Source organism: Canis lupus, chromosome 21 (genome assembly GCF_048164855.1).
Source record: "Canis lupus baileyi chromosome 21, mCanLup2.hap1, whole genome shotgun sequence".
NCBI lineage: Eukaryota > Metazoa > Chordata > Mammalia > Carnivora > Canidae > Canis > Canis lupus.
In genome coordinates this window covers 7,453,955-7,480,947 of record NC_132858.1, presented here as the reverse complement: position 1 = coordinate 7,480,947, position 26,993 = coordinate 7,453,955, and the positions used below count along the sequence as shown (strand labels likewise).

Genomic DNA, 26,993 nt, shown 5'->3' with positions numbered 1-26,993 from the left:
ACTGAGGCCTTTCCAGCAGGACCCAGCAAATGTCCTGCTGAGTGGACTGCAGGTCACTCCTGGTGGCCTAGGAGGCACCAGCAGACCCCGCCACACCTGAGCCCACTCCAGGGCCTGTCCTGGGGTCCCCACCACTGCCCACACCTCCACGTGACCCCCAGCTGGGCCCCATGAGGCCAGTTGCCAACCTTCCTGTGTTCTCTCTTGGCCATGCTGTTCTGTCTCCCAGAATGCACTCCTCGTACCCCACCTAAGCCAGATCCCTTCTCCCTGGTGCCTCCCAAGGCTCAGCCCGGTGCTTCTACCCTGGAAATGCATCCTCCTCCTTTCTCCACTGGGCACCCCGGGAGCAGATGAGTCCTGGGCGTGGCCCGGCAGCCTCTACCCCCTTCTCCAGGCAGGGCCCTCCGTGCATGTGGGAGGCAGTGGCAGGGGGTAGGAGGGCTTGGTTAGGAGCTGGGTGCCACAGCTGGACAGAGCCAGGTTAAGATCCACACAACAATGGGGAGATCTCAGGCAGGCCATCCCTGTCTATGATCTGCATGGGGAACAATAGGACCTATCCTACAGGGATATCCTTCATTCTTTATGGGCTACCCACTATGTGCCCCTCATGGTTAGAGATGCGAGAGGATAAGGTAGTGAGGGAAATGGCTAAAACCCCTGTGAAAAGTTGCAGATGTCCTGGTAGAGAGACGGCGATTAACAAGACCAAAGCAGGGATCCCTGGGTGGTGCAGCGGTTTGGCGCTAGCCTTTGGCCCAGGGCGCGATCCTGGAGACCCGGGATCGAATCCCACGTCGGGCTCCCGGTGCATGGAGCCTGCTTCTCCCTCTGCCTGTGTCTCTGCCTCTCTCTCTCTCTCTCTCTCTCTCTCTGTGACTATCATAAATAAATAAAAAAATTAAAAAAAAAAAACAAGACCAAAGCATAAACTGTTGCACATCAGATAGTGCTGAGTGTTACAGAGTATTGGGGGGCAACTATAAATGGGGGTTCAGGGGAGGTTAACTGAGCAACCGTCATCTGAGTAAAGACCCAAAGGAGAGGAGGAGGCAAATCATGTGGGTGTCCTGGAAAGAGTGTCCCCAGTGGAGGGCACAGCAAGTGCTAAGGCCCTGGGGTAGGAGGCTGCCTACAGTTTGAGGAGCTGTGGGTTAGCCATTGTGGCTAGACTTAAGGAATGGGGGAATGGGGGCGATGAGGTCAAAGAGGGGTTGGGCAGGTATGGGCTTCAGGTCTGGTCAAGACTGCAATCTCCTCTCAGATGAAGCCCTGGGGGTGAGCACAGAAGGCATGACAAGCCTCACTGCCTTCAGAGCCAAGAGAGGGAGCCACAGTGGACCTCTGCTGTCAGCCAGGGTGCCTTGGGCCCAAGTGGCAGGGGAGGTGGCAAGCAGCGGACAGGCAGGCCAGGACTTGTGGAGCCCTCCAGAGCATGCCCGGCACGGGGGACACACTCTGTGGGCCAGAGAAATTCGTTCGGCCAATACCTGATGAACAGGAACGTGCAGGGAGACAATGACAGTGACTAAGGCCCAGGATTCAGCAGAGGGGGCTCCTCTGAGCAGGACAGTAGTAGCCTCCAGGCTGGGCCTGGGCAGCTGGTGTGGACAATTTGGGTTGGGGGATCATGTGGCTGCAGTGGGAGGAACGGGAGGATGCCTTTCCGGGTCCCAATCCCTCCTGGCTCTGGCTGGGCAGGACCCCGCATCCTCCCAGAGGAACAGTCGAGATGCAAGTCTGCATGGGAGACCCCACTGCTGGCCAAGGGGCCCGGGTTTGGGAGACTTGGGTGTCCCCCGCTTTCTGAACCAGCACATTCTAACTCAACTGACCTCTGGCCCCCACAGCTCACTTCCTGACGGCCAAGGGAAGTGACATCCTGCAACGGTGCAGATGCTCCTTGAAAAGGAAGGAAGAACATTCTGGACACGAGCACACGGGCGGCTGGTGGAAACGGGTTCTGCCCATCAGCAGGTTTCGTTTCAACACGTTCCTTCACTGCGTGGTGAGCGCAGGGGAGGCCTGAGGTCCTGGCAGTCCCAGCGGCTCCTGGAGCTGTGCCCCTGGGCGGGTCCCCTCCCCTCTCAGGACCCCTGTGTCCCCTGCTCAGGTCGTCGGGTGCGCTCCTGCGAAGAGGGGACCTCCACCTGGACTGTCTGTCCTCCGTGAGAGGTCCTCTCCCTCCCGTGATAGTGAGAATTCCGATTCCAGGCTGCCGGGGCCTCGTGCCCTCTCTCCTGGCCCTGCCCGACTTTGAGTCTCCACGGCGTGGGGCCAGGTGAGTCCCAGGAGCGGCAGGGTGGCCCCTGGCAGCCCTTCCTAGGCCAGGACAGCCAGCAGTGGCTCAACTGCACACGGACGTGTCTCCAAACGACACACATACACCTCATGAATCCAAACCAAATGGGTGCCCAGCTGAGCATCTCCCTAAGCAAAGCTCAAATGTGTCTAGAGCTGTTCTGGTGCCACCAACACAAGGAGGAAGGTGACAGAGAACGTGAGGATGGGGACTGTGACTGGAACCAGGTGCAGCTGAGGCCTCTTCCTATTGCACAGTGTATGTATGACATACGACCCCAGGCAAGCTTGGACCAGGGGCCGGGGGGGCACCGTGCCATTGCCAGAAACGCCGGGAATCACCTAGGGGCCTGTTGGGGCCTCTGTGGCTTAAGCGAGTTGGGAGGAGCTCCCGATTCCTCCACCGCCAGCCCCCTCCAGCCACAACTGCTCTCAAGATGCCCAACAGGGGCCCCGATCCCTGACCCCACCGGAGGCAAGGGCCTTGGGAACGTCTGTTGCCACATGCCCAGCATTCTGCTGAGCCAAGGCCATTTTGAAGGTCGTGTGTTCCTTCTGAGTAAGTTCCCAGCTGAGAGGCCACCAGGCATGGTGCTGGGAAGGGGGGCATGCAGAGTCCCTAGCAGGCCTCCTGCTGCCTGTGTGGCTGAGCAGCCTCCTCAGAGCCTCTCGGTGTCGGTTTTCCCACCTGCAAGATGGGACCGTGGCCCCTCGTGGCTCTGACTCTTACAGGCCGTGGCGCTGGCTGCTCCCCTCGCAAGTGAGCCCCTTCAGTGAGAAAACCACTGGCGCCTTCTAAGCTTCCATCGCACACCAGCAGCTTCACATGTATCCTAGCTCTTAGATCAGCCTACATGTATTAGCTCATTTTATTACTACAAGGATCCCTATTTTACAGATGCACGCAATGAGGTGCAAAGCAGTTTTCCAAGGACACGCAGCCAGAGAGGGGCAGCCTGAGCCCAGAGCCCAAGCTCCTAACCACCGTGCCACTTGCCTCCCTTCCAGGGAAGCAGAGAAGGTCCCGAGAAGCAAGGAGCTGGCCGCGTTCACACAGGCCTCTTGATTCGCTTCTACCCACATCGTCCAGGGTCTCCAATCTTCCAGGCCTGACATGGGCAGCTTCTCCATGGGAGACGAATGCCAAATAAATGTGTCCTGCAGTGAGTTACCTCTTGAGATCCCTGCGAAAGATTAATAAAATCTTGTCAAAGAACAGGAGGATTCACGCCAACCCGCCAAGTCCATCAGGCGTCTACAGATCTTCCTCAATTCACGATGCAGTAACGTCCCGATCAACCCATACTAAGCTGAAAATATTAAGTCAAAAATGCATTTAATACACACCTAGCCTATGGGACATCATAGCTCAGCCTAGCCAGCCTGAAACACGCTCACAGCACTGACATCGGCCTACAGTTGGACAAAATCATCTACACAAAGCCTATTTTGTAATAAAGCATTAATATCTCACGTAATGTATTGAATCCGGTGCTGCTCAGGGGCAGGTGACAAACAGAGCGGCTGTGTGGGTATAGATGGCTGTCAGCGCATCAGCTGTTGACGCCCGAGACCACCTCTGCCCCACATCCCCAGAGAGAGAGGATCACTGGCCCGGGAAAAGATCTACATTCGAGCTTCGAAGCATGGTCTCTATGGAGTGCTTATCACTTTCACGCCATAGTCAAGATGAGGAGTGTCTGCAATCAGCCTAATTTCCTCTTGTAACCTTGGGAAATCGAACGGGGCGCAGCCTATCATAGGGCCCACGCACAGCGATCATCCACCTCTTGTACAAAAGGGTTAGGAGTAAAAATGTCCTGTGGTTCCCTCTGATGCTTAAAGAGAAATCATTAGTGCAGAGACACGAAAATTCAGTGGAATTTCAAACACAAAGCAAACGTGGCGTTATTGGGATACAGCGTTTGGTGGAGGGAGAGGTGTCTGCTGGATTGTCGAACTGGTATGGCATTCTGGCAACAGCCGCCCGCCTCCTCCTCGGGCACGATCTTTAGAGAGCGGGCGAGGAGTGGGGTCAGGGTTTCTCCAGGGCTGGCACGGTGCTGGGCAAACTGAGTGCACACAAGGAATATGAAGGGGGTGAATGAATGAATGAGTGGTGTGCAGGAGACAGGGGAGGGGCGCAGGTGAGCCATTCCCCCCTCCTTGTCCTGGTGAACTACAATGTGTTTCCAGGTGCCCACGTCTCAAGGTGGCAGACCCAGGCCTCACAGCAGGAGGTACCTGTCCCACCCACCCAGGGAGTGCCTGGCCAGTGAGGGTCAGAGAGCTCCTGGGCCAGAGTGGGGCTCAGAGGGCATCCACCCCCTTCCAGGAGACCACACTTCCACACTGTCCAGCCCTTTCCCTGCAGGGCTCCAGGGGCCAAACTCTTGGCCCATCTGTCTGGGGCAGGCTAAGTGCCCCCACACCCTTGGCATCTGCTCAAGAAGATTCCAGGGAAGTGGCCTTTGGGATGAGACACTGTATGAATGAGGGAATGTGTGGTAGGAAGTGACAGTGGTGACTCAGGGTGACTCAGCCTGGAACCTGCCAGGGGCCACTGAGCAGCCGTCTGTGGCCACAGCAGCCCCTCAGCCACCCACCTCGGACCAGAGGTCAGTTCTCCGTTCCCCAGGGCCCATCTCTTGGGCTGGCCTTGTAGCCAGATGTTTGGAGAATGGTGGGGAAGAGAGTGCATGGCAGGTGCCTGGACCGAGGCCAGGAGTGGATTAAGGGAGAACCCGTGTGCAGAAGCGGAGAGGGGTTGGGTTGCTACCCCTGCCCCTGGAGAACCCAGGGGTCTCCACTTGCCGTCCTTAGAAGCCCATCTCATCTAGTAAGTCTTCATGGTCAGACAGGGAACTCGAGGCCTAGAGTAGAGATGAGGCCAAGGAGTTGAGAAAGCTGAAGTGAGAGAAAGATCCTAGATACTGGCTGTGGCTTGGGTCAGTGACCCCCAGGCTGTTTTCTGGTTGGTGGAAGACACGGGCATCATTCCATGTGTGCCAAAACTCTGACCAAGAGGTCCTATTGTCCCCTCCAAGGTCTCTGCTAGAATCATCCCACTTTCCCACATTCCATCCTTGAGATGATTTCAGGTGCTCATTCCACTGTCTACCAACCCACCAATCCATTAATCTATCTATCCATTCATTTATCTATCCATCCTCCCTCCATCCATCACCCACTCACATGCCCACCCATCCACCTATACATCCACCCACCCATATGCCCACCCATCCATCCATCCATCCACCCACCCACATGCCCACCCATCCATCCATCCATCTACCCACTCACATCCACATCCACCCATCTATCCACCCACCCATATGCTTATCTATCCACCCATCCATCCCCTCACCCACATGCTCATCCACCCATCCATCTACCACCTACATGCCCACCCATCCATCCATCCATCCGTCCATCCATCCATCCAATGTGAACCCTTCCTTGGAGCCTGCCCATGTCTTCAGCATCCCTTTGGAACACACACACACACACTCCCCCTTTGTTCATTCATGCCCCATTCACTACATCTGTCTACCCATCCCTCCATCGATCCATCATTAATGCATGCAAGCATCCATCTCTTCACCTACACATCTATCCATCACCTATCCACCCATCCATCCATCAATTACTTATTCACTGAACAAAGCTTAGTAAACTTTGACAAGGTCTCAGGCCCTGTGACTTTCCTTACATCTCCCATTTCTCCATGCTCTGCTCTCTCCTCTCCAGCCATGAAACCTTTCCATCCCAACAGCCTCCATGACTCCAGGTCATGGCCCCTGACCCTCAGGAGCTCACAGTCACCAGTTTTCTGGATCGGGACCAGGAAAAGTCTAGACCAGGCAGGACTGCTCCCTCCCACCTTCCTTGTCAACTGTGGGGTCTTTGGTCTTGTTCCTGCTGCTGTCGACCTTCTTCCCTCATCTGGTTGGAGAGGGAGAGGCCCCAAAGCTCCCTATTCTCCCGCCAGCTGGATCAAGGAGAACGGACTTGCTGCCGGGAAGGCCTGGGGCTCCAGACGCTAGGGCAGCACTGAGTATGAGCAATGCTTGTCGTTTCCTGTCTGGCCCCAGCCTGCCCCTCCCAGGGCTCCTAGGTGCGTCTGTGGTCCTGGGCTGCAGGGCCTAATTAATTCTGGACTGGCCCAGTGCTTTGAGATCTCTGGATAAGAGGGAATTCCAGAGGGGCAGCTCAGCCTCATAAAACCATAATTGGTTGTGTTTTTATAATCATAATAATACCTTACAGCTTTTGCATTTCAAAGCACTCCGCACCTATGGTTGGATTTGGTGCCTACAGCAGCCCAGACTGGAGGGGCCAGAGCAGGGGGCAGTGGAGACCACCGAGCTGCACAGAGCTGTGTGGCCCTGGACAGGACTGTCTTCTGGAGCCTCGGTCTTCTCGACTGTACAAGGGGAAGCAATGCTGCATCCTGCAGGTGCACAGAACAGGAGGCTGCAATCTGTGGGTGAAGCTGGCAGAGCTGATGGGACTGTCCCACCTGCCATTGAGAAGCCATGTCCCCTGCATGGTCCAGAAGGTGCCTCGGATGAGCCTCCCTGGCAACATCCTCCACCGGCCTCGCCCTCCATGTCACTTCTGAGTATCAGTGCCCATCTTTTATTTTCTCCACAGTATGGTCATTCCCCGTTATGGACTGTGAAACACAGAGGAGCCAACCCAGTCTCCACGGGTATCAAAGGCCATGGGTGGTCCCACAGATGGAACCCCCCCCCAACGCAGCTGGGAGCCCATGTCGAGTCCAGGCCCCAGCACTACAGCCTGTTGACAGCTGCTCAGAATCATCCTTATCCCTGTGCCTCTGGGTCCCAGATCCCTCAGAGCCTGCAAACAAGAGAGCTACTGAGACGTCTCTGGGGATGGTCCAGGGTCCCTGCTCTGGCCCAGAGAGAAAGGACCCCAGGCCTGGGTAGTAGGAGCAGGACTGACTGGGCCTCTCCCCCGACAGTCCTTCCTCCTTGGTTTAATCCTGAGGTCGCCTATTGCCACCCTGCCTCTGCTCTTCCCAAACTGGCCTCGGCACTGGGACTCAGTTTCCCCTCTGGTGATGGTCTCCGTTGCCCCTTCCCATTGGGTCCGAGTCTGTCCCCAGCACCCCCTCCCGGGGAGGCTCCACAACTCTGCCTGAGCCTTGGCAGGAGGGGGAGGCTTGCCTCCCCTCCCAGGCCCCCTGCCCAGGAGGCCCCTCCCCTCACCCACCCTGCCCACGGAGGCTTCCAGAAGCTGGTTCTGGAAGCAAACTGAGACCACAAAGTCTTCCCATCATCCTTGGGAAATGTCAGAGCTGCTCGGTTTGGCTTTCCTGTTCAGTTCCCCTGGGAGCCCCAGTTCTCCCCTGCCCTGCAGCCCCCAACCCCACAGCTGTGCATTCTCCTCTCCCACGGCCCTGATGGCCCTCAGCGCCTCCAACGTTACACCTTCCTTCTTGCCTCCAGCTTTCTCAGGTACCAACCTCCACCTGGAGTCCCTCCCTGCCTCACCTCCCTCCACCCTGGCTGATGTCTCCTCACTACTCAGGGGTCTGCTCTCATGCCCCATCCTCCTGGGAAACTTCCCCGACACCCCAGCTCGGCCGATCCCCTTCTCTGTGCTTCTCCTAAGGCACTTCCAACTCTGTTCTCACTGTCCAGCTGTCCTCCTGCCCTGGCATCAGACCGGCAGCTCGGCAGGGTGGGATCGCCCCGGCCCCAAGGGGCTCCAGGACCCACTGCCGAGTGAAGTATGAGTGATGCTCCTGAACCCCCTGGGCACCCCCTGTGGACCGCTCCTCAGAGGAGACCCGTGGCCGGGTGGAGGAATGCCTTCTCCTTCCCTCATCCCTGGATCCATCCCAGCCCTCACGAGGGGAGCACAGAGGGGAGTGGGCCCATACTGCAGGCCGGCTGCCCCACCTGGGCCCTGGCCTCCCAGCTGCCTGGGACGAAGACCAGCTGGTACCCTGGGGAGGACCAACGCCTCCAGGGTGGGTCCAGACTCCAGTCCCTGCCCCGGTCGCCGGGGAGGGTGAGCCAGGAGGCTGAAGGGAGAGGCCAGATGAACCCGGGCCATGCGGCTGCAGGAATCCAGGCATCTCAGACCCCCATAAGCACCCCCACCTCCCCCTTGCAAACCTGCCAATGCTGGGCACGGCTGGGGGCCCCAGACCCAGACAGGACACAGGCATGGGGCAGGTCCTGTTTTGGTGAATGGAAGCACTCTGTAGCCCCTGGAGAGGTGCTGACAAAAAGGGGAACTTCACAGCTTAAGTATGAGTCACGCGAAGGGAAAACAGGGAAATTCTTCTTGGGTTTCACTAAGGCCCCAAACTGAGACCTTCCCCTGCAGGAGCCCTTGGACTCAGGGGTGTCCACAAGTAACCTTGGCCTGTCTTCCACGTGGGTTCCTCTGTCCCCTAGTGCCCCATCCGACAGGGAGGGCGCCCCTGAGGACTGCTGCCGGCCATCCACCCGTTCGCTCATTCATTCAACAACCTGCTCCATGCCAGGCCTGGTGCTGTGAGCAAGGCAGGCGGGGTCCCTGCCCTCATGGGGCTGAGAATCTTTAGCAGGGGGAGCCAGTGAAGCCCCAAGCAAGCTGGACAGAGCTGCGGGGTGTTATGCATGCTGCAGAGGAAGTAGCCAGCTGCTCTGACCCGGTGGCTGGGGGGGGGGCAGGGGGGGGCAACAGAGGAGACAGAGCCACAGGAAGCCGGGAATGTGCATTCCAGGTGGCAGGAGGCACCGCCTGGGAGGCCGCTGAGCATGCTCCGGGATCTGCAGAAGGTCGATGATGGGAATTAGGACGAAGAGGGTGGCCTGCACGGCTCTGTCTGCTGGCCTCCGGGGCCAGAGCTCAGGCAGGGCTCCCGGCCAGACAAACAGCAAGGTCGCCGAGTGCCCGGGGGTTCCCACCCTGCAGTCAGATTTGGGGGAATCACAGGCCTCTCTCCCCGGGAGCAAGCAGGAAACCCCCTCCACCTGGGGGGGGGGGGGAGCAGGGGGGTGGAGGGAGCCAGGGACTGCTCACCCAGCTCCGGAGGACAGCTACCTGCCAGGACAACCCCCCACCACCACCACCACTGCTGCCAACTGGACCTGTGTCCCCTCCCCGGGGAAGGCTCCTTCACTGCCTCCCGCTCTTCGCCAGGCCAATCGGCTCTGCTGTCCCTTTAAAGGGGCCTGAGTCAGAGACTTAAGAATGAAGCTGACTCATGGTGGAAAGGGTGGTCACCGGGCTGGCTGGACGCCAGGGCTGCGGCGGCAGAGGAAGCCGGTGACCGCAGCTGCCTGCGTGCGCTCTGCTGCGAAGCACAGAAACCACAAAACCCCATTTGAAATTCCACCGCGTGGCACAACTTGTGTAATGAGGTTACCCCTCATAATGGGGGTATTCAGGGCCCACGCGGGCCTGGGGGGCTGGGGCCCTGCCCCCCGGGGCCAGCTGATGGTGATGTCATCTTCCGTTAGGAGGCTCCCCCCTCCTGCCATTAAGGACTTAAAAAAATGCACCCGGAAAGTCAAGTGAGAGCCAGAACGGAAGTCTTGGTTTTATTTATAGTTGATAACTTATGTCCGGCTTGCTCCACGGGAGGCCCAGCAGGGAGGATAAAGAGCCCAAAGGAGGGGGCAGTGAAAATGCCCCAAACCCCAGGGTACTGTGGCACCTGAGGGAGAGCCAAAAGCTCCATTCTGAGCTCCCCAGCAGCCAAAGCAAAGAGGGGAACAGGGCGCAGTAGGGTGACACCATGGAAAACGGGGACCCCCTTGGAGCCCGGGCTCAGATGCCAGCTGTGCCATAGCTGAGCTGTAAGGTCTTTATGCAGAGCCTGCCTTCTCATGTGAGGACAAAGAGGAGAATCCAGCACCATCTGGAAAGGTTTTAGACGCTCTGCTGGCCTGGGGTCTCCTGGTAGAGGGCAGAGCTTAACCCGCTCACCACTGCCCACGCGCATGGCAGGCGTCACTAACGGATCACAGCGCACGCACCCCCTCCCTGCCTCCCGATCCAGATCCTGCCTCACAGCCCCGTCCCACACAGCTCCGCAGGGGCCACCCACCAGTGTGCCAGAGTCAGCCTGGGACCGACCTGCTTGTCACCTGCCAGTGACGAGCTGCGGAGAAGCCCAGGAGGGCCTTGGTCATCTCGGGATTCCCAACACCGGGCCCACACCTGTGCAGTAAAACCTTATCTAGAAAAGGAAGGGAGGAGAGAGCCTGGGGGAAGGAAGGAGGAGGAAGGACAGATGGCAGCAGAGTCTCGAGCAAGTTGTTGCACTTCTCGGGGCCTCGGGCCTCGGTTTCCTTATCCATTAAGTGATAGTTTTGAATGACTCTCTTAGAGGTGTCCGGACGGCAGAGTGAGGCTGCGCAAGGAACAGGCATACCCAGGGGCTGCCCAGCTCGCAGGGCTGGACGGGACAGTGCAGGGCGGCAGCAGCCACGCTAGGAAGGGGCCGGCGTGGCAGGTGGGAGGTGGGGGTCCCTGCCTGGCCAGAGCGCCCAACGCGCAGCCCCAGGCCCCCAAGATTGAGGCACTCGCAGGCACCCGGCGCCCCCAGGGAAGGGCCCCAGGTAGGACGGGATCATGGTGGGGCTGTCGGGCCTGCTCTCCTGCCCCCTGCACAGGGAGAGGGCATTCGGGGTGGCGCACTGTCCCGTTGGTGCAGCCAGCAGGCTACAAGGTGCCCACCAAGCGCCCATGCACGTGGGTCGTGTCATCTCTGTCCAGAGCCCATTTCCTGTTACTGTGCACATCCTCACACCACGAGCTAGTGGCCTTTTCAACTTCCACTTGAACGACTATGTCCCCGGGAGAGGCATGCTCGCAGAAGCCGTGCCCAGAATCCCTCGTCCCTGACTCCACGCGGTGCTCCCGGTGCCTCCGTGGCCGGCCCGACTCCTCTTCCTCCCAGTTTCTCCCTCTGCACCCATGCCCAGTGGCGGACGTCACCCCGAGAGCGCTTTTTCCCAGAAACAAATGTGTCCTCGCGAGGCAGCCAGGCCAGGAGGGAAGGACGAAGCTACAGGGGCCCAGCTTTGCACCCCTCCGTGGGATGTCCACCAGCCCGGCCCGCGGGGACAAGAGGAGCCAATCCCTGTGTGCAAGGCGGACAGAGACTAGAGGACTCACAGTGACACACCCAAACATTGGCGGCTTGTGTGCAGTGCCCTAGAGGAGACAGACAGGGGCACTGCCGGTGGGCGAGGGGGCGGTCAGCAAGGCCGCGCTGAAGAGGTGACCTTGACAAGAAGGTGCAGGGCGCGGAGAGAGGCAGTGAGACGGTTCCGGGGAGAGGGAACGGCATGCACAGAGCAACAGGTCGGGGAGCTCAGGGAGCTGGACCAGTGGGCCCTGGGGCTGGGTGGGGACCCTGTGTGAGCAGGCCCAGGAGACCAGGCCTCATGGAGTGGACAACCATCCTTCCCCAACCTTGCCAGGGCAAGTCTTAGTGGCTGTAGGGGTGGTGTGACCACAACTTGATTTACAGCTCGAGAAGAACCTTCCTGCTCCCAAACGGTCATGGCTTTTCCACCCCACATGGGAGACTGGCTTCTATGTAGGTCCCCCACTGCCTGGGGTCCCTTCATGCCTTCCCTTCACAAGCCTAGAACCTGACAGGTAGAGTGAGCTGTCCAAATCCATGGAAGGGGTCCCCGCCCAGGGGTGCCCTCCTCCCAGCCCACCGACCCCAGGGCCCCAGCCTCACCTTCTCAGAGAGAGTGGGTGGGCAGCCTTCTCAGCCTGAGTTTATAAAGAGTGGAGGTTGACCCAGGCACCGGACAGCCCCGGCTCTGGGGCTTTGAGGACCATCCTGCCCTCTGCAGGAGGCAGTGACCAGGTGGGAGCCAGCTGGGCCATCCTGCATGGGAGGCCTGGAGGCTCTGTGCCACGTGGCGGTCTAGCCTTGGCACCCTCTTGAGGCGGGAGGCGCCCGCCAGCGGAAGACTTAGACAGCTCAACAGTGGTCCCGGCCCCTCCCAAAGTCTGTTGGTCTCACTTCCAGAACTCTGGTCTATGCCTGCAGCCCCATCTGCTAGGTCTGATTTTCCTCCTTTGCAAGAGAGTAGCTAGTGGCTGGGTGAGTAGCTGGGTGGCTGGGTGGTTGGGTGGCTGGGTGAGTAGGTGGATGGGTGGGACAGAAGCAAGACCTCAGAAAGGCGGGGTTGCCTGGTTCTTCCTGGCCACCATTCCTTCCTTCCTCTGGGGCTAAGCAGGGCAGAGCCACGACCAACCTAAAACCTGCCCTGACTGAGTGAGGACTCCCCAGCTTGCCTGGGTCCCACCTGTGGGGACCCACATGGTCACCTCCTTCAGTGGTCTTAGAACCACCCAGACCAGCGGACGATGCAACTCTGGTGCCATTCATTCATCTGTTCATTGATTCATTCATCTATTCACTTACTTCATCATCTCTTCTGGGGTAGTGTCAAAAATAATAGTAGGCACAGGAATACAGAACATTCCTGAGGGCTTCCTATATGCCAGGCACCCCACAAGCGAGACAAGCAGTGACTCATGGAACCCACACAGCCTACCCATGAGGCAGATGGGCAGGAAGAGTGGGGGGAAACACATGCAAGACCCAGAGGCAGAGACAGCAGCCCCTGCTCAGTCACTCCAGTTTGCATGGACCCTGGGGCAAGCCAGCCTGTAATGAAAAATGGGGTACAGCCATGAGTCAGCCTCAGACCTCACAGGGCCCCATGTGCCTTGTCAGGGCCTTGCACTTTACCCTGAGGGCCAAGGACCCTGAGAGTTGCAGGGACACAGCCTTATTTGCCACTTTAGAAGCTTCTTCTCTATGTTATGTGAAGGTTGGAAGGGGTGAGAGAGGAGGTTACCATGGTCACACGGATCCTAGGGGGCCGATGGCGGTGGGATTAAAGGTGACCCTGACAGGACTCAGGGACAGGGTCCAGTTAAGGGCCAAGGGGATAGGGTGTCCTGGTGATTCGGTGAGATGGGGAGATAGGGGTGATACAAGACAGGCATTACTCCTTGTTTGGCTCACCCTGAGCTGGAGATGCCCGTAGACAGCTAAGATACCCAAGGCAGGGTCTGCAGCTCCACCAAGGGGACAGCCGCCAACACTGGCCAGCTCCTCTGCCCCCAGGAATCATGAAAGCCCTCACCACCGCCTTGCTGGGTCTACTCCCATTGACGGCTGCCTTAGAGCCACAGCAGCACCTCTTGCCTCCCCCCTACTCCTGCAATGCCCTAGGGTAGCTTTCATGCCCATCAGCGCCACCTACTGACCCCTCAGGTCACGCCTTCAGCAACATCTTCGTGGGTCCCGGTGTGTCCCATTTCAGAGATGGGAAAACTGAGGCTGAGAGAGGCCTGTCTGAGGTCATCCAGCAAAGGACAGGTGGAGGTAGCATGAGACCTCCAGAATCCTGCTTTGCAGTTTCTCTCCAAAGAGCCCCATTTGAAGAGGAGATGGAAGGAGGTAGATGTCAGTAGATGCCTCATCCTACTCTTGTCTGCTGTTAACTTTTCAACATTCCTAGATGCTTCCAGCACCCCAACACGGACCTCCAACTCAGTCCCACCAGAGCTTAGTTTTGGTTAACGAAGCTCATTCCTTTTGGCCAATGTCTGCTTCTGTGACCGCCACCACCCCTAACAGCCCAGCTGGGCCCTGCTGAGAGGTGGTGGGGATATAGAAATCTGACCTCTCCCTCCTCAATTCTCTCCTTCTGCCTGCAACACTCATGGTGTGAGCCCACCTGTTAAACCAATGATGAGATGATGATGGTGGTGGTGATGCTGGTGGTGAGTAGGTGATGATGGTGATGGTGATGGTGGTGGTGATGGTGTTGATGGTGATGATGGTGATGATGGTGATGATGGTGATGATGGTGATGATGATGGTGGTGATGGTCGTGATAGTGATGATGATGGTAGTCATGGTGATGATGATGGTGGTGATGGTGATGATGGTGGTGGTGATGGTGATGATGGTGATGGCGGTAATGATGGACATGCGGGGGTTGTGTTAGTTGCACAGTCGACTTGTTCGCTCTGAGACATTCATTTGCCAGGTGAGCCAGACCAAATCACGGGAGTCTTTCAGAAGCAGAGGGTTTTCTCCAGAAAAGAAATGGGATATCAGCAGCCTGCACCCCACCCTGATTCCAGCCACACAAGACTCCGAGCAGAGGACACAGCTAAGCCGTGCCTGGCTTCTGACCTGCAGGGCTGTGAGCTAACGTTGCCTTAAGCCATTAAGTTTGCGGTGATTTGTAACACAGCGTAGGTAACTGATACAGATATGCATTCAGGTGGCCTCCGGTGGGACTCTGGAGGTCATAATCAGTGAGGCTTTCCTTGGAGAGTTCCTGAGGCTTGAGTTCTCCCTGGGGTCAGGGGAGGGAGCTCAAGTGTGGAGAATCGGCAGGCGCCGCAGTAGGAGCCCCAGCTGTGGTGAGGTGCAGGGAGACCTCGTCCCACCCCCCTGGGCTCCCTGTTCCTCTTACAGGATTGATGCTGGCAGGCTGTGGGAGGATGAATTAAGGGATGCACTGAACAGAGCTTTGCTCAGTGTCTGGAACATAGTAGGTGTTTAGGAAACCATGCATGGCAATCACATGCCAATATTAACAATAATTGCATTGTGAATTTTATGCAGAAGTGCCCAGGGAAAGTCCTGTAGCAGCAGAACAGGCTCTGGCTTCTCGGCCTCCCTAGCCAGAGCCTCAAGTGGATCTCACTCCCAAGGGGTAACAGAGAGGCTGCCCTGAGGTCCTCTAGCTCCTGGGGGACACAGGACCCTGCCTATCTCCCCTGGAAGAGCCCACATACTCATGCCCTCAAGAACCTCCCAGAGAGCTTGAGAAGCTATTTCTTAAACAATAATAAAAGGCAAATTTTAAAATACCTAAGAGGTCGTGTTATCTGCATCCAAGGACTGAGTGTGACCCTGACACTGGCCCCACGCAGGGGATCAAAATGGACCAAACTGCCATTTCCATGAGCTCTGAGAAAGGCCAACTCAGAAGAAATCGCTGGTACGAGACACGAAGGGGAGAAGCCATCACTCTGTGGTGTTTCCAGGGCACCTGCCTCGTGCCACACCCTGGGCTGGACTGCGGAGTCCTCTGGGCGAGAGACCCCAGCACACAGATTGTTCACGACATGGCGTGATTGGAGCAAAGTGCAGGGCGGTCTGAGAAAGGTGGGCCAACAGGGCAGGGGGCTTTGCCCTGAGTGCTATGGAGCCAGAGCTTTCTCTAGGCAGACCAGTGAGGAAAAGCATTCCAGGTAGAGGGAACAGCCTAGTGAAGGTACAGAGGCTGCAACGGGTATGACATGAGGTGGAAGCACCAGCTGTTCAGCATGAAAGTTGGGCCACCTCTTTCGGGAAGGAGCCCCAGGTTTGCTCCGGACAGGACTCGTGTCTCAACTTCTGTCCTCCTGAGACCGTGATGATTATTTAAATAAATGCACTACTTTCCTGGGATGCTTTGCAGGTTGGGATCCAGCAGTCAAATGGGGCACAAGGGAGGCCCCAGAGAGCGAGGGCGGTGGCTGTGATGCTGGCGACCAGGAGTTTGGGCTTCACAGGGGTCCGAGTCCATTAGGTGACCCTGAGCAATGAGCAGGGCCAGTATGGGTTTTTATCTCCAAGGACATAGCACGAGGTACTCGTCTTATGTACTGAGGTACTATCTCAGGCCCTTGAGATAAGAAAGTTCAATGGCTTTGTCCAGCCATTTCGTGATTTTGCCTCAAATTCTACTTCCATTTAAATTTCAGAACAAGGTCAGCCCATGCAGAGCAGTCGTGCCATCACTCGCCATTTCTGCACCCGTGGCAGACATGACTAATTGATAGTAGAAGCCTCAGCCCAGTACTTGGGCAAGTAATCTTTGGGGATGTTTGGGGTCTGGGCCACTCTTCTCCATGAGACGGACACCCAGCTTTGTCATGAAGCCCACCAGGGTCTGGCTGTCCTCTCCATGCTCTGGCCACTGTTGGCCAAGACACTTGGGAAATCGTAGAAGCCAGTGTAAAGGGAGCATGAGATGGTTATCTCTCCCTTTCTCCCTCCCTCTCTCTCACGTGTGTGCACGTACACACATGCTCACATGCACATGCAGGAACATAGGCACATGCATCACATATCATCTGAGACCAAGTGAAGTACAAGCTGCAGGCTGGAGGGCACTTGCCAGGCCCGTTTCACGCTCTGTCCCAGTGTCTAGGACAGTGCCTGGCACACAGAGGGCACCCAGTTACAGGGACATCTATGGGCCCACGCTGTTTTGGAACCCGTCACATCCTCACCAGCACAGCCTCTTGGCCGGTGACCTTGTCAAGGCCCCCTGGGTTAGCGTCTCTCTCCCCAGAAAGGGACAGAGGCGGAGGGGCAGTGTTCTCACCATCAGCTGGTGAATTCAGGCCTGCAGAAGTTTTCCCGGAGTCCTTAAATCACTGTTGAGATGAAGTTCCAGGTACATGCAGAGTGAGTGGGCGGGGGTGGCAGGACGGGGCTCTCCGGCACCCCCTACCCCTACCCCTTCCTCAGGGGAATTAATTGGTATCAAAAACAGGATTTTAGGAAATAGCCATGTTTAAAAGTCCTCCTGCTTAATGTTCCCTTTAATTAGAATGGGTTTCACTTGACGGCTTTGCTGACCCGCAGGGGGAGGGCAGCCCCCGCCCGAGTGGACGCCCACTGACCCGGGAATTCCTGCATCGCAGTTATGCCCCGTTCATGGGCTCACTTAGCAGAGTTCAAAAGAACGGCTTTTTCTGCAGCAGAACAACAGTTGGAGCCTAGAGAGTCACTCCCCTCGATTCGGGCACCTCTGTGGGAACCTGGATCCAGGACATTCCTCTGAAAAGAAGAATGTGCACGCGGGGGACAGCTGGGTCGCTGCCAAGCCCAGTTGCTCAACAGATTCAACAGGCAGTGCCTGAGCCCCGGGGAGGACAGACTCCGCGCCGGGCCTGGGGAGAGGGATGTGGGCAGGGTAGGCATGCACCTGCCTCGGGGCGCCCTTAGGTCCGGGGCGGTCCCGTGACGCGGCAAGTCCGGCAAGGTGGGACACGGTGTGAAAGGGCAGGTGCTGGGGGAGCCCAGGGGAGGCTCCTGGTCCCACCCAGGGCAGGACAGACCTTCACAGGGCAAGTTGCGTCGAAGGTGGAACCCTGAGTTAGTCTGGATGAGCAAGGCTGTGCTACACTAACGAGTAAGCTGGGATGCGAGCATCTGAACTCCGTGGCGATCTGTTCTTCCCTCTCGTCGTGGGCCAGGGAGCGTCTTCCTGTTGGGGTCTCCTCTCCCGGTGGTGCAGGGATATGGGCTGCTTCCAGCCACGTGGCAGGAGCAAGGGATGCAGAGAACTCACACCCGTTCTAACTGCTTCAAACCAGACGGGACCTGGAGAAGCCAAGGTCTCTCAGTACTTCACTTCTGGCCACCCAAACCCTTCTGTTTCTCCATGACTCTCAGACTCTTCCAGAACACTTCTGGCCACCAAATCTGCGGGGTTTTCTCCATAGCAAGCAATTCTCAGATTCTCCAGACACCAGCTGGTGTCCTACAAATTAACTCAATTTTGATATTATCCACCTGTTACGACTGTACAGGGGACAGGCTCGGTCCCACAAGAGTGTCACCACCCAGACACCAGACACAAGTCCAGGCTGTCACCTGTCCTCCCGACCAACTGGCTGCAGATCAGAGGTTCCCACAACCACCTCCTTAGGTTTGAGAACCGCTAGAAAGTGGTATAGAACTCACTCAAAGCAAGAGTTTACTTACCAGATTACTGGTTTATTATAAAAGGATATATAACTGGGGAATAGGATGTAAGTCTCCACTGGGAGCGGTGCACAAAGAGCCCAGGGAGGCCCATCCTGAGATGACGAGCAGCAGTTAGATTTGGGGCTTTAAAGGGGTGTAGGCAGGTACAGCCCTGAGGTCTCCAGAGACTGCTGGCGGCGGCAGTGGGTTGGAGGAATTGAGAGGTGCTGAGGAGGGCAGAATGGCTCAGCTCGGGTGAGGAGCCGGTGCGGGCAGCGAGGCCAGGAGGCGTAGACAATGGGGCTCTGGCCTGATACCCAGGTAGACAGCAGGGCATCTGCTGAGCAAGGGCTGGGCGAAGGACGAGGGTGAAGGACGCGGTGCCCACGAACCACCCAAGTGGGGATGCGGGTAGGAGGTCAGGTGCGTGGGGCTCAGGGAGGAGGCTGATGGAAGTTTGGAAAAAACACATTTGAGAAAGCTCCTCTACTCCGGAAAGACAGCTTTGCCTGTGCAAAATGGAGAGGGAAAAAGATAAACAGGATTTCACGTGGGGGGCCGCGAGGATTCTCCGCATCGTACAGACAAAGGCACTACGTCTCAGAGTGAGGAGCAAAGCCAAGAAAGCTCACAGCACATTTGGCATGTGTCAAGCACACCCCCAGCCCCGACATGTTCAGTCCACACAATAAACCCAGAAAGCTGGTGAGAAGAATTATCCCCATCTTACAGATGGAGAAACTGAGGCACAAAGCAATTCAGCAAGGTTCCCCAAGGCCACCTAAGATGCCAGGGTCTGGCCCGAGGTTTGATCCAGGCCCTCTGACCCCACGGACCCTATTGTCACACCAGGGCAGGTGACTTAGCCGGGGTCACCCAGCCAGTAGGCTGGACACGAAGCTGACGCCAGCTGTCCCGACGTGGACTCCCTCGAGGATGGTCAGAATGGCAGAGCCGTTGGCCACCAGGGAAGTTACGGGCTCACGTCTGAAATTACACCCTGTGCGAAGCAGATAGAGTGTAGCCCCTCCCCTGCTGAGTCTGCTGGCATTTTCCGGGCACGACACCTCTCGGCCCGCCCCGGGGGCTTATCAATGGAATGGGCCGGCATGGAATGTAGAACTGACGGCCTTATCTCAGATGCCGGTGGTCATTCAGGTATCTTGTGCCACCGTGTTGAAACCATGGACGGGCCGTCACCCCTGGCCCCCTGCAGAGTGGCACACCGGTCAGGCCAAGGTCAAGCAAAGAAGTGGCACCATTTCTGACTCTGGAGGTCAAGCTGGGAAGAGTCTACACCCGCACACAACCCATTACTTAAGTAGAGTCATCACATTGGACCCCTCCAGCTGCCCTGTGAGTCCCTGTCCCCCTTCTGTTGATGAGGAATTGGGGCCTCCAGAGGGCAAGCCACCTGCCTGAGGCCACCCAGCCAGCAAGTGGCAGAACCAGGACACAAACCCAGATGTTTGGACTCTAGTCATTTCTCCCACAAACACATCCTGAGTCAGGCTTATTCAGATCCAGTTCCCAAGAACGGATTGTTGGCAATAAATAGACAGATCAAGAGCGCCTGGGTGGCTCAGCCGGTTAAGGGTCTGCCTTCAGCTCAGGTCATGATCTCGGGGCTTCCTGCACAGTGAGGAGTCTGCTTCCCCTTCTCCCTCCTCCTGTTTCTGCTCTCTCTCATTCACTCTCTCTGTCTCTCAAATAAATAAATAAAATCTTTTTAAAAAACAGGTAAGACAGACAGCCCCGGTGGCTCAGCGGTTTAGCGCCGCCTGCAGCCCGGGGTGTGATCCTGGAGACCCGGGATCGAGTCCCATGTCGGGCTCCCGGTGCATGGAGCCTGCTTCTCCCTCTGCCTGTGTCTCTGCCTCTCTCTCTCTCTCTCTCTCTCTCTCTCTGTGTGTGTGTCTCTGTGAATAAATAAATAAAATCTTAAAAAAAAACAACAACAACAGTAAGATTTCATGCTTGACCTTAGTGACCACATGATTAGGGTAAAAGAGTCTAAGAAACCCCCCACTACGGAATATTCTCCATCCTCAAAGAGGAAGGACACGCTGACACCTGCTACAGTGGGGATGGACCTGGATGCTGAGTGCACAGGCCAGACACAAAAGGACAAACCTGGGGATCCCTGGGTGGCTCAGTGGTTTAGCACCTGCCTTTAGCCCAGGGTGTGATCCCAGAGACCCAGGATTGAGTCCCACATCGGGCTCCCTGAATGGAGCCTGCTTCTCCCTCTGCCTGTGTCTCTCCCTCTCTCTCTCTCTCTGTGTATCCTCATGAATAAATAAGTAAAATCTTAAAAAAAAAAAATTAAAAAAAGGACAGAGCTGCACGATCCCACTCATACGAGGTCCTAGAGTCTCCAGATTGCTGGACACAGAGAGGAGGACAGTGGACACCAGGGGCCGGGGGCCAGGCAGTTAGTGTCCATGGGACAGAGTTGCAGTTGGGAAGATGATAACATTCTGGAGAAGGTTGGAGCTGAGGGCTGCGCAACAGGGCAAGTGTGCTTAACACTCCTAGGCTGTACACTTCAAAACTGATTAAGATGCTACATTTTACGTTGTAGGTATTTTATCATAATTAACATTTTCTTAATAAATAAAAAAAAAAGAAATGGTTGACTTCATTCACTGGTTCTGGTGACCTTGACCAAGGATGCCCCGTCAGCCCTGGGCCCGGTGACTGTGTACGTACACATGCACGTGCGTGTGTGCATCGGGGCACACGAGGGATGGAAGCAGGTGCCCGTGCTGGCAGCTTTGGTGCTGGCCCCTCCTCGGAGAGGGGGTGCAGGGGCACCTGCACAGGCAAGGTCGACTCCAACCACAGTAGTGGCAGCGGTGATCCTCGCGTGGGGAAGCCAGGCACGGAGCACGGTGCTTTATGCACAGGGCCCCCTCGGCGCCCTAGGGGAACTATGGTGATCCTGTCTTGCAGAGGTGGAAACCAAGGCCCAAAGTTTGTAAGCAGGAGAGCACAATCCAAACCTCATATATCAGTTATCTCCTGCTTTGTAACATATTACCCCAAAACATACTGGCTGAAAACAAATATTCATCATCCCCCGTGGTTTCTGTGGGTCAGAGACCCCGGAGCAGCTGAGCCGGGTGGTTCTGGGCCAGCGACTATCCTGAGGCTGTGGTCAAGGTGTCGGCCAGGCCTGTGGTCATCTGAGGCTCGACGGGGGCTGGCGGGTCGGCCTCCAGGATGGCGCTCTCTCCACGCCGCTGGTGTGAGGCCCCAGTTCCTCACCGAGTGGGCCTCTCCACGGGGCTGCATGGGCATCCTCACAACACAGCGGACGTCTTCCCCCAGAGTGAGAGGACAAAGAAAGCAGGACAGAAGCCACAACCCCCGTTACCACTTGGCCTTGGGACTCACACTCCCTCGTTTCCGCAGCCTCTGTTGGCTACAAGGTGAGCCCTTAAAGGTGGGAAGGAGCCTCAAGAGAGAACACATGCAAGAGGTGAGGCTCCTGGGGCCTTCTTGACTCCCGGGCCTGCCCACCTGTCCCGCCGGTGCCTGAGCTCTGCTACAGGACCGGTGGTCAGTCGGACAGCGGTGTCTGGCGTCCGAGGACTTTTCGGAGATAGTGTGGCCTGGATTGCTCTAGCGGAGAGGGGGCTTGCCAGGGGGCACCACACTGTCAGGAGACGAAAGTTATCCCACAGAGACAGTTGTGAGCCTGTGCGGCCTCAACACCAGGCCAGTGTCATGTTTAGGAAGCACATGGGGTGCACAGGCACAGGAGGGATCCTTCACACACACACACACACACATACACACACACACACAGTGGGGACCTGGGGACAGGGTGGCCAGATGCATAGCAGCCCTCCTGGCCATGCAGCAAGAGCTGGACGTTGCTGTAGGGTCCGACCTAGGTGCAGCCTCCATATCCACTCGGGCCCCCCATCCCCCCATCCAAAGTGGGATCCTTAGCTGCTTCTCCCACGCGGGAGAGAGAAGAAAGCCGCATGTGTCAAGGGGCCTGGCCCACGCCAGAGCCCAGCCCCAGCAGGGCAAGGGGTTGACTTGGGCAGACACACTGCACCCCGGAACTTGATGGCCCCCCCGCCCCAGTTCAGCCAGTTTGGCCAATCCCACAAACCAACAGTAGCCAGCCTAGTCACCCCCTCCCAGGGTGCTTGGGGCCCCCAGAATGCTCTGGACAAATACTTCACATTCCAGCGGGAGAGTAACAGGGAATGTGGAATGCTCCTTCCCAGCCCGCAGAGGACGGCCCTTCCTTTATCTCGCCTGGAAGTTTTGTTTTCCTTTTATCAAAAAGGTGTTATCAGTGTGGCTTAAGGAAGAAAGAAACATGGAATGGAAAATGGGCAGGGGACGCGGTCCCGGGGAAAGAGGAGGCGTGGGCGAGCGAGAAGCTGCAGAAGGAGGTCACTTGTCATTAACCTGTGTCCTGCCACAGCAACCTCCCGCCCGGAGCGCAGCCAGCCGTGCTCAGGCAGTGCCAGGGGGGCGCGCACGCTGGAAGGACCGCTGATTGCTGCCGCCGCACGCACTGCTTCCCATGGGTGTCACCCCCCCACCCCGCCTCCATCACCAAGGCTCAGCACAGGGGCCAGTGGGACTCCTCACGCTCCCAAGTCATGGACAAGTTGGTGAGCCCGCCTGAGATCATGCACCTAATGACCTGCAGACCCCTTTGGGGTCCCCATGCTTCCTGGTCCCCATGCCCTCTGACCTCCTGGGCCAAGAGGGTGGCATGGCAGGCAGGAGAGCTGCAGGGCAGTGACAGAGACTGTTCGCTTCTAACCAATGGGAGTTTTCACCCAGCATCCACACCAGCTTTGCTCATGGAGACTTATGACTTACAGGTGGATCAGTGCAAGCAGGGGGACTGCTCCATGGGTAGGTGGACAGACGGCCCAGTGGTGGGCTGGAAGGGCAGATGCCCACACGCTGGCTGGCTGGCTGGTGGATGACTTGATGGGATAAGTGCAGGCAGGTGGTGGTAAATGTTGGCCCAAGGGGGTAGGAATGGATGGGAAGGTCAGAACGAGGTGGGCAGTGGAAGAAATGAGTGGGCAGGGCTGATCGTGGGCCTGACTCCCTGTTCCTGCAGCTGGGAGCCAGGAGAAGGAGGGAGGCTGGACGAGGAGGGACGTGGTCAGGGGCCTGCCCTCAGAGACAGCTCATTCATGTGCACCTGCGCTGAAATTGCGGTGCAAGTGGCTCCTGGCCTTGAGAATCTGGAAGCTGCCACGTGAATGGGGCCACAGGAGTCACAATGGTTTCATGGCTGAGCCCAGAGAGGGCGAGAGCATCTCCTGCAGCCACGTAGCCAGGACCAACCCCAAGGCTCCACCCTAGTCCAGGCCTCTTGGCTCTGACCATCGTCTGGGCTCCAGCAGCTTCTGTCTGCCCTAAACTCCAGCCTGAGCTGATCCCCCTCGACCTGGGCTAACCCATCATTGCCAGGGGCTCTAGTGAGGCCCCAGAACCAGCACGCTGGTGCCCTGACCTGCTGCCCCATTTGCCGGGATGGACTAAGGTGGGGTCCCTGTGAAGCAGACTGACTTCTGGGGGAATACGCCCCAGGACACGTTTCTCCGAGAGCCTCTGACAGGGTAGCCACGTGTGGCCCTGGCTTAGGGAGCCTGGTCTTCGGTCCATCTACTCCTTTGGAATGGGGTGTTCATGGGTGGTAGAGGTGACCCTGATTTTGAGTGAAAGCCCTCGCTGCTCTGGACCAGAGATCCCTGGAGGTAGCACCAAAACAAAAATCTGGGAGCCAAGGGTGTGTTCCTCCAGGGCCTTGCCCCAACGGCTGGGTTTGCTGTCCTATCACCTTCTGGCATTTTCCCCAGAAGTCAGTCTGGGACCCACTCGCCCATTTTGCAGGTGGAGCCGTAGGGCACTGTTCATGGTGAAATCTTGCTGTGATGTGGGGCACCGGGAGCCCCGCAGGGCCACTGACCCGTGTCCATCCGAGCCCCGGCAGCTTGCCTGGCGCACAGTGGGGCGTCAGTAAAGTTTGCAGAGGGAATACAAGCCCTGACGAAAGAGCTCCGACAGGCTTTGGGACCAGAGAAGCCAGAGTCCAAATCCCAGCTCCTCCTTTTATTGCCCGTATGACCTCCAGTGGGTCTCAGGTTTCCCACTCTGCGAGATGAAGCTGACAATATTCACTCAGTAGGAGCCTGGTGAGGATTCCCAGAGAGACGCGGTGTCCTGTCCGGATGCGCCTGCAGGCCCCGCCCCGGGCAGCAAGGCTGCCGCTCACCTGCGGGCAGCTGAGGCCCCGCCCCTCGCAGCCCAGCCGGGCAGGTGACTGCAGAGGCTCCTGGCTGCTGCGGCCAGGAGCGTGGGAACTTCCTGCCGCCCTGTTTGTCTTGGGCTGCTTGGGAGGGGTGCCACCCTCGTCAGCTCCAGCACGCTCCTGCCAGATCGCCCAGCGTGAAAGGGAAGAATTGTTCCCGTGACCTTTGGTTTCCTTGTCAAAGGTGATTTGACTCTCTTCCCTAAAGGCCGGACGGGCCTTGGTTCCCCCTCCCAAAGGGACTGAAAGGACCACTGTTGCACCTCGGGGAGGGAGAGAGGGGCACGGGGGCCAAATGTAGCAGCATCTGCCCCTGTCTGCAGGGGTGAGGCCTCACACCCTTCTGTCCCCCACTCCCTGAGCCAGCACCCCCGCCAGTGCCCCTTCCCTGTCCCATTAACCACCCCCTCCTCTTTCCTGGTCTTCACTACCCCCGTGCTTCCTAGGACCCAGAGCAGGACCCCGTCCAGAGTCAGAGGCTCAGTCAAGCTCCCTAGCCCAGCTGACACACCCCCTCCCACCGAGCGCAAGGCCACCCCTCCTCGTCCCACTCCCACCTACCCCTGCCTCTGGAGGAGGTCAGGTGTCCCCAGGGCTGATCTCTGTAGTGGGGGCCACAGGTCTCTACACCAGCTTCTTACCACTCTGCCCCTTGGACATGTGCCCAGCCTACTGCCAGACTGCCCACCTGCCTTGCTAAGGCAGGGCAGGCGGCCCCAGGGGGTGACCCTGGCAGCCGTGGAACCTGGGGTAGACCAGCCACACGGTGGCTGCTTCAAGCAGCACAGCTGGGGTTAAGGCCAGCCTCGGAACCCGGAGGCTCCATTTCCGATTTTCCAGAAGATGCCAATTATTAATGATCATTGTTCTTTCCTTCTGGGGCATGAAAAAGCAGGTTCAGTTCACAACCGGAAAAAGCAGCAGGTCAGGGTTCCCAGAGTATGAAATGTCAGCCTCCGGCGGCAATGACATTCACCCAGAAGCATTAAAAATAGACTCAAAAACAGAAGCATCCAGTCTCTGGAGGCTAGAGGAATAAGGTGAGCTTAGGGCACAAATGACACTTGCCAGTTATGTCTGTGGCCACATGGCAAGGCAAGTAGTCTACTTGTTTTTTTTTGTTTTGTTTTGTTTTTTCCTTAAGAGACAAAAAGAAAGCAAACTTAAAAAGGGTCAACCCAGAAGGACATGGGTCTTTTAAGAATGACTTTACTGTACGTAAAATCCAGATAGAAAGGAGAGACCCAGCATGGAGTGAGAGTTGACCACGGCAGGTCCGGAGTTTGGCCCGAGGAGGACAGAATGCCCATTACCCTGCCCAGCTCCGGTGGACTGGCTACGGCAGTGGACTGGGGCCAGCACAGTCTGAGGCCACTTTCGTGATGACGGAAGTGTTCGTTATCTGCTCTGTCCAACATGGGAGCCACTAGCCACATACAGGTTGGCGTCAAGCACTTGAAACATGGTGTTGTAACTGAGCAATGGAATTGTTCATTTTATTTCATTTTAATTGACTTAGATCTAAAAAGCTGTATCTAAATGGTGGCCAGTGGCTACCATATGGGACCACACAGCTTTAGGCCTTAGGGGAAGGAGACCTGCAATGGATTAACAATGTCTGCCGGGGACACAGATTGGAAGGTAAGGAATGAAGGCTGCAACACCAAACGACTGAGGATCTAGGTCACCTGAGGCCTAAGCCATTGATTCTGATGCCTGGATAGTTCTAGCATTTAGGAGACAAAAATATCTGTGAGGTTGAGTGCCACACCCCCGTGTCATGCGGTCTCTTGGTCTTTCCTGCAGGCAACTGCAATCCTCTCAAATGGTCTCCCTTCCTATGGAACCCCATTCCCAACATTTCTAACCCTTCTCTACACAGCAGACAGAAGGGTCCTGCCCAGACATCAATCCAACCACACTCTACCCTGCTCAAAACCTACATATAGTCTCCTCACTGAGGCCTCAAGACCCTTCCCTGTAATGCCCCTCTGGCCTCGTTCTCTCTCATTCTTCTCCATCACCACCCTATATAGCACCGCCCCCCTCCATATGATGTTGGCTGGTTGTTCTTTTTCTGCTCCACTGCCCAGGAAACCCCACAGAGACAGCTATCTCTTGCCCCATTGCAGCATCTTCCACCCAAAGCATAGTTCAAAAACAACTCCCGCTGGAAACCTAATGTGATTCTAGGAACTTCCATGTATATTCTTTTATTGTGCCCTCAAAATAATAAGACAAGTACCATTATTGCCCTGTTTCACAGAGGAGGAAACCAAAGCTCAAAGAAGGGAAGGATTTGGCCAAGGACATAAGACAAAATGGCAGACCTGAGCCTCAGACATGGTAGGTGACAATTGCAAACCCTGCTTTTTGCACAGAGCAATCTGCTTCAACACAGTGGCTGTGCTGAGGTTGGAAACCAGGTTCCAGATGTCTAGTCGAGAATTTCTTCTACTGCTAATTCAACACATGCAAGAGGAAAGAGGGGACAGATGGATGGATGGGTGGATAGACAGATGATGGATAGATGAGGTGGATGGATACATAATGGATGGATGATGGATGGATGCATGGATGGGTGGTGGGTAGGTGGATCTATGGATGGAT

General features: G+C 56.9%; 1 long non-coding RNA gene across 1 annotated transcript; it reads right to left on the bottom strand.

Annotated features, from left to right (window-relative positions):
• Positions 1–3,149: 3,149 nt before the first annotated feature.
• LOC140613299 (uncharacterized) lies at positions 3,150–7,325 on the bottom strand. The gene is made up of 2 exons (XR_012014449.1): positions 6,017–7,325; positions 3,150–3,488 (listed from the first exon to the last, which is right to left on the bottom strand). It is a non-coding gene; the product is annotated as an uncharacterized lncRNA (long non-coding RNA).
• Between the last annotated feature and the right edge of the window lie 19,668 nt (positions 7,326–26,993).